This window comes from Triticum aestivum, chromosome 6B (assembly GCF_018294505.1).
Source record: "Triticum aestivum cultivar Chinese Spring chromosome 6B, IWGSC CS RefSeq v2.1, whole genome shotgun sequence".
Lineage (NCBI taxonomy): Eukaryota > Viridiplantae > Streptophyta > Magnoliopsida > Poales > Poaceae > Triticum > Triticum aestivum.
The window spans coordinates 485,433,114-485,454,702 of NC_057810.1; positions in this window are offsets into that span (position 1 = coordinate 485,433,114).

Sequence of the window (21,589 nt, forward strand, 5' to 3'; positions counted from 1 at the left end):
GCCACGAGAGCAGGAGTGCCTGACTGAAAAGTTGAACGTGGACGCACAAGCGAAAAATACGTACATTATGATGTCTTATGTGACCATCCCTAATTTCCTCCGCAATGCTGTATTTGCGACATGCAAGCCCACCATCCTGTAGACTGTAGTACATGTACATGTACCATACGGTCCATAGGTGGTACTGCATCATGATGGGATCGGATCATACGTTTGGCTTATCTGGCCCTTCCGATGGAGAAACAGAAACGCGCACTGCTCACGTCGGCAGCTCTTGTGCGCGGCTGTAGCAATGGCAGCGGCTGTACACGGTCGAGGAGCGGTTCAGTGACGGGGCCGAGCACCTGCGCGGGCGCGGCGAGGCCGGCCATGATGGGTGACCCTCGGCCTGCGGCTGCAACAGCAGCAGCGACAGCAGCCGGTGCCTGTCGCAGCGACGCAGGGAACTCTGAGCTCCGCATTCAATTCCACGAGAGAGCCCAGCACAGCGCAGCGCGCGCGCGCACACACATGCAAGTACGTACTCCTTTTCCTTTGCTCAAAATCCGAGCTAGGGGTACGCTCGAAGGCCAGAGGGTTCATTTAAAGTTACTGCCTTCTCACGTCCTCACCTCGTCGGCCTTTTGCGAGCCCCATTTACTCCCCCCTCGCTCGCTGTACGACTCCCCACTCATCACCCTCCCTGCTGCCTCTGCGCGTAGACGCGGCTGTGTAGGAGTAGGAGTACGTACGTGCGGCGCAGCTACGCTCGCGGCCAGAGCCCGAAGCCCCGCCACCACTCCGTCGTACTTGCACTGAGCCCAAGTGAGCCCGAGAGAGTAGGGCTATGGTGCGGCGTGTGAATCTCTGGTGGTCTCCTTGCTATGTTTTCTCTTTCGACAGCGGTTCCTTGCGAATGGCAGGGCATCTTCTCACAAAACTGCTCGTAAACATTTGGACCTGATCGTCGGGTCATTTTTAGCCATCCAATGCAGATAATCAAATCAGACAGCACCAATACCGACATTCGAAATCCCACAAATCACCTACAAATCGATGAGACCTCCGGAGGAGTACGAACACCTGTCACGTCAGACTCCGACACCACAGATCCACCCCCCGAGTCTGCATATTTTCACAGTCCTGCCCTCCTCATTCGCTCCCGGAGACCGACAGCGCCCCAGTACCTTCTTCCCACACCGATCAGGCCTTGCCGGGCCTCCGCAGCTCCACCCATGCTCAGCCCGCCAAACCAACGCCGCCGCCGCACTCCGTCGGATCCGGCTTCCACCTAGGTACCCTCGCCCCTGTGATGCCATCCATGGTGGACACCATGCACGACAACTATTCAGTTAGATGCCATAGTAAATCTTTTGATGTTCTCGTCCTTTTCTTAGAAGGAAAGTAGCAAACACGATAGCTTTCAATGAGGAGTACATCTATGCCTAGTTCATGGATTCGTCTTCGTTGGATCAGGAAGATGGTGATGAAGGCGATTATTGAAGAAATGGATCGTGCGACGAAGCATGTTCTAAGATTCAAGGTTTCAACGCCGGGACATCGAGTGTTAAATCGGCTCTGACACGAGGCATGTTGATCTCTACGATGACTATTTTACCTCTGATGTGTTATGTGAACCCTATTTTCCACGTCAATTTTGGATGCAACGACCATTGTTCGTACGCATCATGTAAAGAGTCAAGTCCTATGATGATGACGTCAGGCCGAAGACGGATGCCATTGGTCGCCTTTGGTTTTCTGGTCTCCAGAAGTTTACGGATGCAATGAGGATGTTTTGTGTATGGCACCGCTGACTCATGGGAGAGGTACCTTCGGATGTCTGAGAGCACACGCTAGAAGTTATGGTTAAATTTTCTACTGGAGTGGTCTGGGCCGGAGTACTTGAGAGAACCAAGTGCTGAAGACACAACAATGCTCATGGCACTTGGAGAATCAAGATGGTTTCCATTTATGCTCGGATCCCTGGATTGATAACTAGAAATGAAGAATTGCCAACAAGGGAAATATGAGGGCCATCATAAAAAGCCCTTCTTCATTCTTGAAGCAGTTGCATCACGATCACTAGATTTGACAATCTTTCTTTGTCATGCCAGGGTCTCACAACGACATCAACACAATGGTCTCCATTATCTGCAAGATTGTGTGCGAACGAAGCCCCTGCGTGCAATTATATCATCAATGGGCATGGGTATAACAAGAGGTACTATCTTTTTGATGCTATCCATCCTCCATGGGCGACCTGTGTCAAGACCATCTCTGATTCAAGTGGTCACAAAAATTTCACTTTGATGCAAGACAAGGTGCGAGATAGGATGTGGAAATGGCATTTGGAGTGCTCCAAGACGGTTTTGTAGTTTTTTATGGACCTGCTAAACAATGAGAGGTGATGACATGTTATGTGACCATGCATAACATGATTGTGAAGGATGTGGGTGAGGCAATTCGTCATGGTCAGGATTTTCAATAGGTGGGTGATCCTATCTAGTGTCAAGAGCATAATCCGGCGACATTTGAGCAATTTCTGGAACCGCATCATTAGATTCGTAATCAAGGAACTCATACACAACTTCAGGATGATTTGGTTGAGCATTTGTGGGGATTTCATATGGACAATTAGTACATGTGTTCAAATCAACTGAACTTAAATTTGAACTTTTATGTTTCACAACTTTATGTTTGGATTATAATATTTTATTTTAAGTATTGTTGCATTGAAATATTTATCTTTGATTTATTGATGCACTGTGGTATATATCCTTGATTATTTTCAATATTCGAAATTTGGTGGTCACGGTTGGATGAATTGCGCCCGACAGGATGTCGGCGGACATTTGCGGACAAAAATTGTATCGAGCTAAAATATGAGGTAATTGCAAAGGAGCAAAGGCCCAGAGAGACTAGGATTATGAGGCATTGTGTGTGATGGTTTCCTTGCTATGTTTTTTTTCTTTTATCAGCGGCCTCCTTGCTAAGTTAGTGTGGCGTTATAGATTCCGTTTGACATTCAAACATATTAGAACAATCACAGTTCCCTAGTTGACAAAGAAGAAGAAGGGCCTCTTTGATTCACAAGATTATAAAAACACTAGAATAGGAAAAACATAGGATTAAAATATTATGCTCATCTCAGTCCTACATCATTTTGGTTGTTTAATTGCATCGTAGGAAAAACAAAGATTCTTTCAAAGAGGTTTGAGTGGATGCTAGAAATTCAATGGGAAGTAGTACAAAAATATCCTTAGGAAAAATTCCTATAGGATTCAATCCTATGAATCAAACAACCAACATAGATAGAAATTCTAAGGATTGTAATCCTCCCAAATTCCTATGAAAATCCTTTATCAAAGGAGTCAGAAATTTACCTAATTGATTTGAGGACGGCATTTCGGTGCTAGGGAGTAAATGCTTCCTATGATGAATAGTAAAATCAGAAGTAATAGTAAAAAAATTCAAAAAAACTAAATTTTATATTGGCATCAAAGATGAATAAGTTTTGAAAGGGCATACAAGATTTCATGGCGAGTGGGCATCAGAGGAGTTGTAGAAAAAATTGGCGTTTTGAGAAGGGTTATTTTTTTTTTGATTTTGGAGCAATGATTTTCCCATCCCGAGCTCCTCCAATATGAAATCGCCGTGAAGTTCTGCATGCTCTTAGAAAACTTGTTCATCTTTGATGTGTACAAATTCCATATTCTTTCACTATTTTAAACACTTTTACTCTTCACCCTGGAGCATCTGTGGTCGTGATCAGCTATGGATTACCGAATTGATGTTGCCTAGTTTAGCTTATTATTTCTTCCATGGTTATTTTTCAAAACAAGTATTGCATGCATGGTTTAGCAAACGTAAACTGAATTTTAGAGGAGACTAGAGTAGGCCTAAGCATTCGGTTAGACTGGGTCAATCGGGTTGGGAGGTATCACTACAAAAAAATACACTTCCGTGATGATACGTGTTTGTCACAGCAGGTCACGTTTTCTGTCATGCATGTACATCCATGACGATTTTATGACAGAATCAAGATAGTCATACCTGTGCTGTCGTAGAAGTGTTCCATGACATTACCAACATTATCATCACGAAAGTGTCCACTTCCATGATGATAAATGCCACGTCATGGAAGTGCTTTTGTTAAGGATGACCGACACGTGGCATCCACCGTAACGGCTCGCCGTTAAGCTATCGGGTCCGGTTTTGGATCTGATAACCCGCTAACAGCCACGACCAATGCCCATTTTCCATGTGTAAAATTCTCATTGGCCCACGGAACGACGTGTCAGCTCCGCGTTGGCACATGTGTCACTCATCCAATGGTCGAGATGCGCCTATGATATGTTGACAAGTGGCCCATAAAGTTTAAATGGGCCGACCCAACTAAAGGCCCACAAGATTTAGTGAACCATAATGGGCCGGCCCAGCTAACGGCCCATAAGATTTTGCAGACCATATTGGGCCGGCCCAGCTAAAGGCCCAACATTCTCAGTTAAGGCTTGTACGGCTAGTGTCAAATCGGCCCGTCAACGACCCGTCCTAAACTTGTCATCATCATGGCCCATGGTCACTTCTGGCCCGTTAACAGTCTGCTAAGTATTTGGGCTGAATTACAGCCCGTTGTATTTCCGGCCTGTTAAAGGTCCTGCTTTATTTGGGCCCATTTACAGGCCATTGAAACTTTCGGCCCATAAACGACCGTGAAGGATTTGGGTCATATTCGACCATGTCTGACATTCTGCCTGTTAGAGGCCCACTATAGATTTGGGCCACTTTCATCCTGTTGTGATTTTCGGGGTGTTAATGTCAGACGAAAAATCCATGGGCCATATGTGGCCCAACGTCACATCGAGCCTATTAACGACCCATATAAAAATGACACTAATCAAGACCGGCCGAACTTCTGGCCTGTTAAAGGCCCTTGTAGTAGGTCGGCGCATTTATGGCCCGTCCAAATTTCGGTCTGTGAACGATCCGCATTGTAAATGGGCCACCATTTCGGCCTGCTAAGACTAGTGGGTTATTTGGCACAATCAGGGCCCAATCTCACTTTTGGCCTATTAAGGTCCCATGTTTTTTATGGGCTTGAGATATTTACACCTGTAAACGGCCTATTGTTACTGAGGGCCCAAATTATGTTTAGGCCTGTTAAAGGCCCACTATGGGCATAGGCCTACCAGAAAAATATGAAAGCTTATGCTGATTTAGGCCCAGATATTTTTAGTGGGCTACATGCAAATTTTAGCCCATAATCATTTTTAGCCCAATTGGAATGGGCCCAATGAATGTTGGCATGTTGGGCTCCTACAAAGCTTTCGGCCGAATACATTACTAAGATAAACCTACACTATACAAAAATAGCGTCATAATTAGTGCAACCTTTGGCAGCATCATAAATGTTGTATCACAGCAAAATAAATTCCAACCATACAACAAAAGGCATGTTGGCATAAAGTTTACAGTCCTTGCAGATAAAAACACCATCAGATGTATAGAAGCACAGATCATTTGACCTGAGTGCTAATGTTTCAGGCTGTAGAATGTGATGGAGCACCACGATCTTCACCTTTTCTTCGCCATTGCTCTTGAACAACGAAGCGAATGTCTGATAGTCTGGTTCCAAAACCATTCATATCTTGACGAAATTTGTCAACCACTATTCTTGTTTCCGAAATGACGTCCATCAGGGATTGGACTTGTGTTTGGAGCATAGATATATCACTCTGTCTAGCTGGAAGATTTTTTTCAATAGGCGATTTGGACGAGGTTACCTTGACAACCAACCCAGAATTACGTAGGAAGGTGCTTTTTGCACTGTTAGTGGAGAGGTACTGACGCACTGCAGCAAGAGGTGACATTGTGCCTGTGGTAGCCTCGTCACCTTCAGGTGGTTGTGGCTGGTCAATCATTTGTTCCATAGCTTGCTAAAAGTTTGGACTTGTAGATTAGTGTAACAGATAAGTTACTAATGAGACAAAAACAAACAAAGTAGGTTACACGTTTATACATAACTTATTTTGGTGAACTACTGTAATACATTAGCATGTATTGTAGTGCCAACTACATAATAAATTCACTTTCGGAATATATGTCCATGTAGCATGCCTACTGTATTGTCTATTTCCTCACATTCGTTGACATCTAAGGATAAAGAGACATGGTTTGAAGTAGGATGAACATAGTATGACATCATTCATATCATGGGCAAACAGATATAAAACAAACAGGCTACTTTATCATTGTGTGCGCACGTGAACATCACAACTAGATTACATATCAAGACCAAAAGAATATCCTTCATCTCTTTTAAACCATGTAAGGTGAAATGATATGTTAAGACAACTATGTATAAAAGTGAACAGAGTAACTGACATTGGCTGCAAAACAAGCAGTTAAATGAACACATCATAGTACCAATCAGTTCAAAGGTAGGAGGAGTAAGGACTTACAACAGCGGCTTGAACTGGTGTGCTCATGCCCTTCATCTTGCTGGTGTGGCAATCCTTGAAGATTTGCACTCCATTCGGTTCAGGTTCTTTTTGGTCCACACGGGTGAGGGAGTCCTGGATTAGGGGGTCCTCGGACAGCCAAACTATGTACTTATGTCGGACTGTTGGAGTATGCAGATACAAGACTGAAGACTTCGTCCCGTGTCCGGGTGGGACTCTCCTTTGCATGGAAGGCAAGCTTGACAATTCGGATCTGTAGATTTCCTTCTCTGTAACCGACTCTGTGTAACCCTAGCCCCCTTCGGTTATATAAACCGGAAGGTTTAGTTCGTAGGACAAAAAACAATCATAATCATAGGCTAGCTTCTAGGGTTTAGCCTCTACGATCTCGTGGCAGATCAACTCTTATAATACTCATATCATCAATATCAATCAAGCAGGAAGTAGGGTATTACCTCCATAGAGAGGGTCCGAACCTGGGTAAACATTGTGTCCCCCGCCTCTTGTTACCATTAGCCTTAGACGCATAGTTCGGGACCCCCTACCCGAGATCCGCCGGTTTTGACACCGACATTGGTGCTTTCATTAAGAGTTCCACTGTGTCGTCACGGTAAGGCTTGATGGCTCCTTCGATCATCCACAATGATGCAATCCATGGTGAAGTTTTCCTCCTCGGACAGATCTTTGTATTCGGTGGCTTCGCACTGCGGGCCAACTTGCTTGGCCATCTGGAGCAGATCGATAGCTACGCCCCTGGCCATCAGGTCAGGTTTGGAAGCCTGAACTACACCGCCGACATCCGCGGAGACTTGATCTTCGACGGATTCGAGCCCATGACAGGTGCGCCGAATAGTCATGATGAGCATTACTTAGATCTGCCATCGGACGGTGTTCGGGAGATCACGCCTGCAGCTGCCCCGGCTCTAAATTCGGAGCAGACCGTGCCGTCCGAGGATGGGTGGATAGATCCCGCCATGGAGGCCGCACACTCATCGACGATAGAGCCGAACACAGACTTCGCCTCCAATGAGGTCTGTGTCATCGGACCCTCAGACTCGTCTCCGGCCATAGGCTCCGAACCGCGTGCATCCATGCCTATCGAACCTGATTGGGCACCGACCATGGAGTTTACCTTTGCGGATATCTTTCAGCACTCGCCCTTGGGCGACATGCTAAATTCGTTGAAATCTCCCTCCATGTCAGGAGACTCTTGGCCGAACTATGCCCGGCTCGAGTGGGAAGCGGATGATGAAGAAATTCGTTCCCCACCCACCACCCACTTAATAGCCACTGTCGACGACTCAACCGACATGCTTGATTTCGACTCCGAAGACATCGACGGTACGAATGATGATGCCAGAGAAGAACAGGAACCACCACCCATAGGGCGCTGGACATCCACCTCATCATATGATATATACATGGTGGACACACCCAAACAAAACAACGGCGAGGAACGGAAGGATGAAATGGAGGATAATCCTCTGGAGAAGCAACCAAAGCGCCGACGTCAGCAGCGCCGATCTAAATCCCGCCACAGCAAAAACAGCGATAACGACAAAAGGAAGAACAATACCCCGGACGACTCCAAAGGTAACGACGACCCCGTGGACCCAGCGATGGAGCAGGATGAGCCAGGGGATGGCAAACATAGTCCGGGGCCGCTGTTTGATCACAGCGATGCCGACGATAAAACTTATAAACCTGTCTCCGGAGAGGAGAACAGTCCGGACAACTATGCACTCATCGTCCCGGAAAAGCACTTGGAACAAGAAAACCTGCAAAAAAGGCTTATCGCCACCGCGAGGATCTTGAAGAAGCAGAAGCAAAGGCTTAAGGCCGCGCAGGACACGCTTAACCACAGATGGAACAAAGTGCTCGACACTGACGAAAAACACGGTGGCGATCGCCACAAAAAGAGCTACCCAAAGCGCAAGCTACTGCCCGAATTCGACGACCAGGCCATAGAGCCCATCCCGCCGAAAAATAATACGGCCAATCTGCCAGACTGACCACCCCGTGGCCGAGACAGAGCGGCTAATGACGCCGCACACAAGTCAGTACACAACCTAAGTGAGCACCTGGGCAAAAAAGCCGGTATGGCCAGGTCCATCTATGGATCTAGGAAGCGTGCCCTTACGCAGGATCACGGCCACCAAAGCGACTATACTGATCGAATACCAGCTCGGAATCAACACCAAACACTATATCTGTCGGAAGCATGCCACGACAAATCAAAATACAGGGGTGTCGTGCACCCCCTGTGCTTCACCGATGAGGTGCTGGATCATGAATATAGAGGCATACGACGGAACGACAGACCCAACAGTCTGGATTGAGGACTTTATTCTTCACATCCATATGGCTCGCGGAGACGATCTCCACGCCATCAAATACCTGCCCCTCAAGTTGAAAGGACCAGCTAGGCACTGGTTGAAAAGCCTCCCCAAAAACTCAATTGGAAGTTGGGAGGAACTTGAGGACGCTTTCAGGGCCAATTTTCAAGGGACCTATGTCCGACCTCCGGATGCAGACGATTTAAGTCACATAATCCAACAACCCGGAGAGTCAGCCCGTAAGCTTTGGAACAGATTTCTCACCAAAAAGAACCAAATTGTCGATTGCCCGGATGCCGAAGACTTAGAGGCTTTCAAACACAGTGTCCGGGACAAATGGCCCGCCAGACACCTCAGCCAGGAAAAGCCGAGGACAATGGCAGCCCTAACCAGCCTTATGACCCGCTTTTGCGCAGGCGAGGACAGTTGGTTGGCCTACAGCGGCACCAGTGACCCAGGTACATCCGTAGTCAGGGATGTAAATGGGAAGCCGCGACGCAATAAAAACAAGCGTTGAAATAATGAAGACAACCCAGATAACACGACGGTAAACGCCGGATTCAGGGGCTCTCGACCCGGTCAACAGAAAAATCCATTTAAAGGCAGTAGAGATGGACCGTCCAAGCTAAACAAAATTCTAGACAGATCATGTCAGATTCATGGCACCCCGAGAAACCTGCGAATCACACAGAGAATACTGGGCCTTCAAGCAGGCCGGCAAGCTAAACGCCGAACACAAGGGGAGAGAGCTGCCAAGTGAAGACGAGGATGAACCTCGCCAGCCGAACACTAGGGGACAGAAAAATTTTCCACCAGAGGTCAAAACAGTGAACATGATCTACGTCACCCACATACCAAATAGGAAGCGCAAACACGCACTCCGAGACGTATACGCTATAGAACCAGTTGCCCCAAAATTCAACCCATGGTCGGCCTGCCCGATCACTTTTGATCGCAGGGATCATCCGACTAGTATCCGACATGGAGGTTCGACTACCTTGGTGCTCGACCCAATAATTGACAGATACCATCTCACCCGAGTCCTCATGGACGACGACAGTAGTCTTAATCTGATATATCAGGACACTGTCCGCAAGATGGGGATAGACCCGTCAAGAATCAGCCAAAGCAATACTACCTTTAAAGGAGTAATGCCAGGCGTAGAGGTCCGCTGCACGAGCTCTCTGATACTAGAGGTTGTATTCAGTTTGCCTGACAACTTCCGAAGAGAAGAACTAATCTTTGACATCGCTCCATTCCGAAGCGGCTACCATGCACTACTCGGAAGAATGGCCTTCGCTCGTTTCAATGCAGTTCCGCATTACGCTTATCTTAAACTTAAGATGCCCAGTCCACGTGGTGTCATCACAATTAGCAGAAATACAGAGCGTTCCTTGCACGCGGAAGTATATGTGGTGGCTCTAGCAGCCGAACCACTGAACGGCCTCCCCAACCCGAATAAATGATCGGTCGCCGAGACCACGGACACGGCTAGACGTGTCCGGCGCACCACTAGTTGTAGCAGCCCAGATAAACCTGATCTTGGGTCGACGAATATGCCCCCACATGTGGTGCTAGGGGCTGCCCGCATGTAAAAGGGTCCGTAGTTCGGCTCGACCCTATTAATACACAATAAATTGAATTCTAATGGTTCATTAAGAATAGCCAACTTTTCGGACGGTCACACCGGATTCTTTCACCTGGATTTTTTTACAGATGACCATCGTGCTACACCCTTCCAGGATACCGCACAACAGAGACAAAGGCGCAGGCGTGCAGCCGGGCCCCGTTCAAAGGTTTCTTTTTAGATTAAGACCCTGTGTAAACCTTTTTTATTGTCTCTTGTTGCCTCACACCCCCCGGACACTCAAAACAACCAAGAGGGACACTGGCGTTATTGGCAAGCTTTTTCGCCACGCCAGATTAATGCATGTACCTAGAAATTCAGGGCTCATTATCGAGGGTGGTACTCTGCCCAGTATATGTTGTAAAGTCCGAATACCTTCAGGAGTGTTCGGCGTCGCGAGTTTGGCCTTATATGCATCAGCACCGAATCATGTCTTTGGTCAATAGTTGGGTTTGCCCGGCTCCCATGTTTTGCTACCTTACGTTCCGCTCTATCGGCTAAGGTGGCACCGGGAGAACTACTGTGATTGTGCCTTGGTTCATCTGGATGAGCAACTCAGTAGAGAAAGCCGAAAACTGACTGTCATGATAAAGCAAGAGACTGGTCAACCACTCGATGACTTAGAGGAATCTTCGCGATTCCTCCGCATTAACGAAGGACCGGTTTCCCGGTCACGTATGTATGCGCACCGTATTCGGATGAACGCAAATGTACCAGGGGCTATATAGTAGCCCCACCGTCAAACTCCTATGGCTAAGTGAAAGTGTTACGGCTATATAGTCCGATTGCCTTGTTCGCCGCGCTATCACCTCCTTAATGGACCAAGACGTTGGATCAAGTGTGATTACGCGCTTTACCGAACACCCCTGCATTATATGCGTGGGGGTTGAAGCCGACGACTGCAAACTTTCAGGTTATATACATACATACATAAACGGCCATACAGGAGGCACTACAATACTTTACGGTCAAAAGTATAAATATAGCATTTATTATCAAAAAGTATTGTTTTGACAATCAAGATACATGTCACTGAAACATGGTACTCTTTGAGCACTGAGCCTCTATTAAACGGGTACCTTCTAGGACTTATTCAAAAAAGTGCTCGGGCAAGTCCCGACCCCCGGGTGGACCCTTGGTTGCAACAGCGGTGGCCTCCATCTTCGCCCAATATGTCTTAATACGGGCAAGAGCCATCCGCGCACCCTCTATGCACGCCGACCTCTTGACAGCGTCGATATGCGGCACATCACGAAGAAATCGTTGCACTAAACCAAAATAACTATCCGGACTTGGTTCCTTTGGCCACAGATGATCCACGACAACCTTCATGGCCAGCCCGGACAACCTATGGAGCTCGGCCCACTCAGCCATTTGCTCATTCAACAGCAGCGGACGCCTTGGATAACTGAGCTGCGACTAGAACAATTTTTCCACCTCATGATCTTTCTAATCTTTGAAATACTCAGTCGCATCAGCAACACTCTTTGCTAAATCCAAGTATGCGTCTGCCGAACTCCACAAGTGATCAAGAGGGGCATACTTCGGATCGCCGAACTTCGTCCGCAATAAAAAGACTTCCCAGCCGCGATATCTCTGGCTTGACGAAGCTCCTCCCACGCTGCTCTGATTTCAGAGCGAGTTTCCTTGGCTGCTTCCAAGGCCTTCTTTAGGTCAGCCATTTTTGCTTGGCTTTCCCTTTCGAGGAGCTCATATCGGCTGGAGGCATTTTGCAGCTCAAGAGCCATGTTGGCTATTTTATCTTCGCTCTGGCGATGAGCAACCTGTTCGGCTTTTAACTCTTTGGCTGACTTCAAGGCGGCCGCATCACTTCTCCTGGCTTGTTCCTTGACTTGGGAAAGTTCTGCCCGAAGGGTCTCCACAGCGGCAACTCCATCTACAGTCAAAGCACATTATAAATACTAGCATCATGCTCCTCTTAAAATTTACTGACCACCCAAATATACATAACATGTGCCTCGTCAAGCCGCTTGTTCACAAGCGTGATGTACGCATCCGCCACGTCAAGTTGCCGCCTCAATTCGGCAAAATCAGCAGTTCGGTCAGCCGCCGGATCTGCAGCCGCCTGCGCACGAAAGCAGCGCTATTATTACCTGAGACTATGATCCTCTGCCCACCGCTTCTGGACGGCAACCAGAGTCTCAGGGGCTACTATCTATACAAAGCATACCTTGCGTGTGCGGTACAGTCAAATATATATACATATATATATATATATTACTTTGCGTACCCCGAAGCCTCTTAGCAGGCTCGTAAAAGCTTCATTCAACCCGTTTTTTGCGGAGGAAATCCTCTCAACCACCGTACCCATTAAGGTACGATGTGCCTATGAGATAGCCGCTTGCTCCAGAAGACCTATCAATGTGTCCAGTTGTACACCGGACAATCCCGGGCTTTTTCTGTTGGTCTCCTTAAGAGCCAAGAACTCTGGACTTCGGGCGGTCGAAGAGTTACCTTCTGGCCTTTGCGGATCAGGAGAAATCCTCCACGACGACACCTCAGGGTCGTCCGTCTCATGAGGCGGGGAAGCAGGAGGAGGCATTTCGCTCTCCATCATCTCCGGAAGAAGATCCCCCAAAAACGAACATTGTTGGGAAGGGCTATGAGCCGGACTGCAAAACATATGTCTTGGTTGTTATTTTCAGGAAAAGAGTAGGGTGTATTGTTCCCTCATTTGACGGCTGGCCCCCTTGGGGGCGCTGTGCGGTAAGGATGCCCTCCGGGGCAGGGCCCCCTGGTGAAGGTTTCTTCCCTCGTTTGGAAGCCTCTGTTTCCAAGTTTTCAGGGGCGGTCCTTTTCTTCCCGTGGGGAGAGGGGATTCTAGATCCACCTCCCCGATCATCCTCTGACGCGGAGGCACTAATTCCCCCGGGTAGGATGTGTAACATATGAAGCCCGCTTTTGGTTTCTCTATTCCTCTCCTCGTCCTCTCCCGATGGCACTTGATAAGGTGTGCGAGCCAGCATCCTGGTTAGTACAGGATCCGGCGAGCCTTCGGGAAGAGGGGCCGAACACCTGATCCTCTCCGCCTTTCTTATCCAGTCCTGGCCGAGGGTAATTTTTCAGAATAAAGTTGTGACAAATATAATGACTGCATGTTCGGTCGCAGAGTTGCTTACCTGGGTATCTGGATGGTTGGAGTTGAGACCCGCATCCTTGATGGTGTCCGGACACTTTATTTGTGATCCGAAGAATAATTGATACATCCCTTCGAGCGTCACGCCGAAGAAGTGTTGAATGGTTCGCGGTCCTTCCGGGTTGAACTCCCACATATGGAAAGATCGACGTTGGCATGGCAGGACCCGACGAACTAACATTATTTGAATTACTTTGACGAGACTGATATCCCTCTTGAGGAGATCTCAGATGCGACTTTGCAATGTCATCACGTCATTAACTGCCCCCAGTCCAGCCCTTTGTTGGCCCATGATGCTAGTTGGGGCGGAGGAGTAGAGCGGAAGGCTGGGGCAGCTGCTCGCTTTGTACCTCGGGGTGCTGTGATGTAGAACCACTCCTGTTGCCATAGATTGGACGCCTCCGGGAAGGAACCCTTTGGCCATGGGGCGTCAGCACCTTTGCTTATTATAGCGCCTCCGCACTCTACGTATCGCCCGTTGATCATCTTCGGCTTCACATTGAAGGTCTTGAGCCATAAGCCGAAGTGTGGGGTAATGCGGAGGAAGGCCTCACACACGACGATAAATGACGAGATGTGAAGGAAGGAATATGGAGCTAGATCATGAAAATCTAGCCCGTAAGAGAACATGAGCCCTCTAACAAAGGGATCAAGACTAAAGCCTAGCCCTCGGAGGAAGTGGGAAACAAATACAACACTCTCATTGGGGTCAGGAGTGGGGATAACCTGCCCTGGAGCAGGTAGCCTGTGAAGGATTTCGGCGGTCAGATACCCGGCCTCCCTAAGCTTCTTGATGTCCTCCTCTATGACAGAAGAGGCCATCCACCGGCCTTGAAGGTTGGATCCGGACATGGTTGAAGGTCCGGAGTGCTTAAGCTAAACCTTGGGTGTTGGAACTCGAGGTAGGGGAAGGGAAGGATCGGGCGTGGAAAGAAAAGGACAGATCTTGACCTCTTTATAAAGAGGGTGAATATCAGGCGTCCTCCGTGTGGCCGTTTGGAACTTGCCTAAAACCGAGGAGTCATACTAACGACACGATTGGGTTACCCACACCCGTATTGATGTGAATCCCATGATAAGGGGACACGATCTCTGCTTCAACAAGACGTGCCAGTAAAACCGCCTCGCAAGATGTGCGGTGGCAGGTTGAGAAAAACGGTTTGAATAATGGCCGGGCCGTAGAGTGATGTCATGTTATGAAATTTTCAGCGGATTAGACTTGTGGAATATTGTGCGCTCTACGGTGCTATGTGGAATTTGTTTTGCAGAGCCGGACATGATTCATGTGTTCAAAATCTACCTTGAAGTAATCGGAGAAGGAACCCACCTTGCAATGCCGAAGACAATCTGTGCGCCGGACTCATCGTCATTGAAGCCTGGTTCAGGGGCTACTAAGGGAGTCCTGGATTAGGGGGTCCTCGGACAGCCGGACTATGTACTTATGCCGGACTGTTGGACTATGCAGATACAAGATTGAAGACTTCGTCCCGTGTCCAGGTGGGACTCTCCTTTGCATGGAAGGCAAGCTTGGCAATTCGGATCTGTAGATTTCATTCTTTGTAACCGACTCTGTGTAACCCTAGCCCCCTCCAGTGTCTATATAAACCAGAGGGTTTAGTCCGTAGGACAAAAAACAATCATAATCATAGGCTAGCTTCTAGGGTTTAGCCTCTATGATCTCGTGGTAGATAAACTGTTGTAATACTCATATCATCAATCAATCAAGTAGGAAGTAGGGTATTACCTCCATAAAGAGGGGCCCGAACCTGGGTAAACATTGTGTCCCCCGCCTCCTGTTACCATTAGCCTTAGACGCACAGTTTAGGACCTCCTGCCCGAGATCCGCCGGTTTTGACACCGACAACGGGCTTTCCTCTGTATTTGGAACAAGTCAGTATAGATACGATAATATGGCACAGAAAAAAGAAGGAAGTAGCAGCTATTTACAAGAGCCTTGCAGTGTGCAATATAGCTACGAGATCCCGTTGTATGTTGGAATTTCACTTTAGAACGGTTGGTCTTGTTCTTCAAATAGTTAGCCTAAAAGAAGATACACTTGTAAGGCACATACATAAATACAAGTTCAATATGTGGTCTGATCAAATACATATAGCCTACCTCATACTTTGGATTAGACCAGTGTTTAACAAGGGATGCCCAGTATTCATGTGTAATATATTCCACTGGAGATGTTTGGGTGATTTCATTGTTAGCCTTGCCTTCAAAGTGAGATTTTCGTGGTACCGATACTGTCACAGAGCAGACTGAAAAACATGAGTGCATGTTTGTTTAGTTGCATCATCTTTCGGATCCAACTTGAACCTCATCTGTTGAAAAAAGAATGTGAGTCTTATTAGGAGGAAGCTAGAAAGTATGGGACAGAGCAAGACAATATTACTAATTGCGATGAATAACATTACTTACGGATAAATGGTCAAGGAAGGTGTTAAATTGGGTATTGTCTTTCTCATTCCTGTACTGGATCCATGTTGGGAGGATACGTGCATGACACCTAACGGGCAATGGCTGCCTCTGATACTAACTTGGTTGACTCTATAGCATCACGTGGCCTTTTTTAAACCTGCCTCAAAATGGATCTCCATTCTTCCTCCTTTAGATTTTGTTAATCTATCAAGCATTATCCCGGATGTTTGTTTTCGCTTGCGCTGTGGTGCTAGTTCAACAATGAATATGGAAAGTGTTAGTGTACATCAAACTATGGGAGTACATATAAAGGAGCATGCAACTGCAACTTGACTCGGTCAGGTACCATCTTGGTGTTGATGCTCATAAGGTTCATCTGATCTTGCCAAGTCCTGTTGTGTCAGCAGTGCTTCGGAAGTAGTGTTAGGTGTGAAGACAGCTTGGGAACTGGCTAGTTCCGGAGCAAATGAACAAGTAACTCGTTGAGATGCTGGTACAGTTGAAGCGGATGCTGCAGCTGGTGGAGCAGGTGATACTGTGTTTGTAGATTTAGCCGGTGGACTTGGACCTTCTACTGCACTATAAGTACCAGTAGAATCTCGAGGGCTGATCCTTTTCCGTTTCACCCGATGAGTAACACCATTCCCTACTATATTATTTTCCTTGCTCTTTTTTGACTTTGCCATGTCAAGCCGTACTCACAACACAAAAGAATAAAATCGCTCTTCAGAACTCACTGATGCATGATACAAACAAGCAATACTTTGATGTAAGACAACCGTATGAGGATGGAATATGTAAGAAAAACAGGACGGCGTGACATATTCACAACTACGATGTGTAAACTAAGCATAAGGATTTTCAAGAAAATAGAAGTAATGCAATCTAGACACCATATGAAAGATGCAACCAATATTACTCTGCCAAGTTAAAAGTGACTTGTCATAAGTGGCAATTCGAAAAATTAGAAGCAGTACAATGTAGAAATCAATGCAAGATGCAACCACTATCAAACTGCCATGTTAAAAGCGTCCAATCATGAGTGACTGATGCGGGATACACAACAACAGTACTTTGATGTAAGAACATGGTATGCTAGATAGATGTAGTGTATTCTAGACACAAAAAGCCATGTCATATGTACATGTATAACGTATAAACTCAGGAGGTGCAATTTAATCAAAATAGAAGAAATACATGCTAGACAACATATGCAACATGAAACCAATTATCACACTGTCAACTTAGAGCAAGCACCTGCGATGGTGGAGTATGGGAGATGAACTCATCATGTAGACTTGGGACTTCAACTTCATTAGCAGTAGCAGTGGCAAATCTAGAGAGTCTCTGTTTGCGTTGGTGCAGAGGACCACCAATATCCCCTAACTTACTCTTTTGCTTCCTATTTTCTGATATTGCCTTATGAAGTCAAAACCACAAGAAGATGAATAAAATTAGCTCTGCATAACTGGTTGATGCATGATACAGACGAACACTACTTTGATGTAAGGCAAGCGCGGGATAGGAGGATGGAATATATACAAAAAAAGACAACATTGCATATTCACACGTACGATAGGAGGATGGAATATGTATGAAAAAATAGTAAGTAGAAGGCATTTTGACAAAATTAGAAGAAATGAAAGCTAGGCACCATATGAACATGCAACCAATATCACTCTATTAGGTAAAAAATGTCTCATCGTAAGTGCCATTTCAAGAAATTAGAAGCAGTACAAGCTAGAAGACAATGCAAGATGCAACCTACATCACAATCCCAAGTTAAATGTATCTTATGGGTAAGTGATCATTCCAGGTATAAGTTGTAAGCTACATAGATGCAATTCAACATAATCAGAAGCAATACAAACTAGACATCATACGGAACACGCAACCACATATAACAGTTCCAAGTTAGAGCAAGCACCTGTGATGGTGGAGTAGGGGAGATGTGCTCATAATGTACATGTATGTTCTAGAAACAGAAACACGTGTCATATTCATAGGCATTATGTGTAAAGTAAGCAGATGCAATTCAACAAAGTTAGAAGCAATACAAGCTGGACATCATACGCAACATGCAACCACATATAATAGTGCCAAGTTAGAGCAAGCACCTGTGATGGTGGAGTAGGGGAGATGTGCTCATCATCTACATAGCTACGTTGACTGTCCAGCCTTGTGTTGTCTTGTGAATCTTGTTGGGAGCAGAGTAGAATCTGTAGAGACCCCCTGTTTGAGTTGCTCTGAAGGACCACCACCATCCACTGTCGCACTAATTTCCTTCAGCTGTAATGATTTTGCATTGTGAAGTCAAACCGATAAGAAAAAGGAATAAAATCCGCTCTTTAGAATTCATTCATGCATTCATGTAAGGCAGCCGCATGATAGGAGGATGGAATATGTATGAAAAACAGGATGATGTGACATATTGACATGTATGATGTATAAAGTGTAAACTAAGCACAAGGTGTTTGAACTTGTTAGAAGCAATGCAAGCTAGAAACCATATGAAAGATGAAACCAATATCACTCTGCCAAATTAAAAGGGTGGCCTAACAAATGTATTTGACCAAATTAGAAGCAATACATGGCAGCAAGCTAGAAATAATATGCAATATGCAATGAATAAAGGTGTCTCATCGTAAGTGATTGATGCAGGATACAGAAGAGAGGTAGTTTCATGTAAGAACGTGGTTAACACATAGATGTAGAGTGTACCAAAAATAGGAAGGCATGTCGTATTCACAGGTATAATGTGTAAACTAAGCAGATGCAATTTACCCTAATTAGAAGCATTACAAGCTAGACACCGTATGAAACATGCAACCACATATCACACTGCAAAGTTAGAGCAAGCACCTGTGATGGTGGTGTAGGGGAAGTGCGGTCTTCAAGTATAGAGCTACGTTCAATATCTTCATTTAGGCTTGCTGTTTCTTGAGAATCATGTGGAGAGGATGAAACTGCACTCTTTTTAAGAGTAGCGCATCTCATACTAACCCACGGGCATGACTGTCTCATCATAAGCGATAGATGCAGGATACACAAGAACATTAGTTTGATGTAAGAACATGGTGTGATAGACAGATGTAGTATGTACCAAAAACAGGAAGGCGTGTCATATTCACATGTATAATGTGTAAGCTAAGGAGATGCAATTTAATAAATTAGGAGCAATACAAGCTAGGTACCATATGCAACATGCAACCAGATATCACACTGCCATGTTAGAGCAAGCACCTGGGGTTCTGGAGTAGGGGAGATGAGATGTGGAACTTGCACTACAGTAGGAGTAGCAGGAGAATCTGAAGAGATCATCTATTTTGGTTGCTCCAGAGGACCACCATCATTCCGTGCCTTCGTCCTTTTAGATTTTTCCTTGTCAAGTAGACACACAAGAAAAAGGAATGAAATTCACACTTCCAAATTCGTTGATGCATGACACTAACAAACACAACTTTTATGTATGGCAACCACATTGTAGGAGGATGGAATATGTATGAAAAACGCTAAGCAGAAGACATTTCAACAAATTGGAAGCAATGCAATCTAGACACCATATGAAAGATCCAACCATAATCACTCTACCAAGTTAGATGTGTCTCATTATAAGTGGCACTTCAACAAATTAGAGGCAATACAAGTTTGAAATGATATGCAAGATGCAACCTATATTACACTGTCAACTTGAAGGTGTATCATCAGAAGTGATTGATGAGGGATACACAAGAAAAGTAGTTTGATGTAAGAACATGGTTAATAGAAAGACGTAGTATGTACCAAAAATAGGAAGGCATGTCATATTCACATGTATAATGTGTTAACTAAGCATATGCAATTTACCCTAATTAGAAGCATTACAAGGTAGACACCATATGCAACATGCAACCACATATCCCCCTGCCAAGTAAGAGCAAGCACCTGCGATGGTGGTCTGGGGGAATTGCGGTCATCAACTAGAGAGCTATGTCGACTATCTTCATTTAGCCTTGTTGTTTCTTGAGAATCATGTGGGGAGGATGACACTGCACTCTTTAAACGAGTAGCGCGTCTCACAGTAACCCACTGGGGTGACTGTCTCATCATAAGTGATTGATGAGGGATACAAAAGAGCATTAGTTTGATGTACGAACATGGTTAATAGACATATGTAGTATGTATCAAAAACAGGAAGGCATGTCATTATCAAAGGTATAATGTGCAAAGTAAGCAAATGCAATTTAACCAAATTGGAAGCAATACAAGCTAGACACCATATGCAACATGCAACCACATTTGACAGCGCGAAGTTAAAGCAAGCACCTGGGATGGTTGTGTGTGGCAATTGAGATCATCAACTGCAGAGCTACCTTTACTGTCTCCATCTGCTAACACTGCACCCTTTAGAGCGCTGAAACGCTAGTGCTTATCTTCGAATTACACTGGAGCGACTTCTGTCTTTTCGTTTTTGTATTCATCAACACTGCGTCAGAGTCTGAAATACCCATGCATAAAAAAACAATAGTGTGAGTATGGGTGAAGTGTGTGCACAAGTAGTATAGTGTAAAGGTAGCAGATAGCAGGTCGGTGAGAAATAAATGACGGGAGACATATGGTAGCTCTACAACATGCATGGCACACGAAATTACTACATGATTCTATGAAAATAACAGTCGACTGAAAACAAATAGGCTAGTCCATTTCTTCTGCACCATCTGATGTACAAAGAACAGGCAGATCACCTTCATCTACCTCCAGCCAGTCAGTGTTACGATCTTCCTCGAAATGCCACCCAGTCCCCTGCCTCCGCCCTCCCCTCGACCTCACCCTACCACCGTGCTTGGCACCGCCCCCTGTCCATCCATTCAAGACCCGCCGACCTCCAGATAGGGCGCAAGCATCTCCTGCGCCCCACACCCCTATGATAGACACCGACGTGCTGCTTCCCCGACGAATAGGCGAACTAGGTGCTCCGCATGCCTAAGCGGGTGCTGCTTCTTTTAATTGCGGTTCGACTGACCCTGAATTGAAATCTAGGCGGGCTACCGACCTTTAGCAAAGGTGAAATAGTAAATGGGAGGAAACCTTGTGCATTTAGTATCATGAAGAAGATGAAGTAAGAAGTGCTCAACTAGTTTCTTTCGTGGGATGAATACGGTGTGAGAAGAGACGTAAGATTTGCACGAATAAGGGAAGAGGAGTACCTCTTTCTACCGGCAGTGATGTGTCCTCTTTCTGTTTTTCCAACGATCTTCTTATGGTTCGCTGGAAATGAGAAGTTGTGGAGGATGGTGGAGACTTGGACGAACCCATGGCCAAGTTGTTGAGTGTGGTGCGGTGGCCGTCTGTCAGCGGCAGGGAACCAGATCCGAGGCGGTGAACAATGGCATAGGGGAAAAACTCTGGTGTGGTGGACGGTTGCGATAGTGGAGCGGCAGCGGTGAGGCGCAAGACGGCATGGTCGAAGTGGTTCTAGTATGGCACACATCGACGTCAGCGTCGTGGAGGTAGCTCTGCCTCGACTTCAGCTGCTAAGTCCTTGAGGATGTTGTGATTGCGGTTGCATTGTACGACGACATCGGGGTACCGGCTCCGATGTGATGGAGGAGGGTGGCGGTGGATT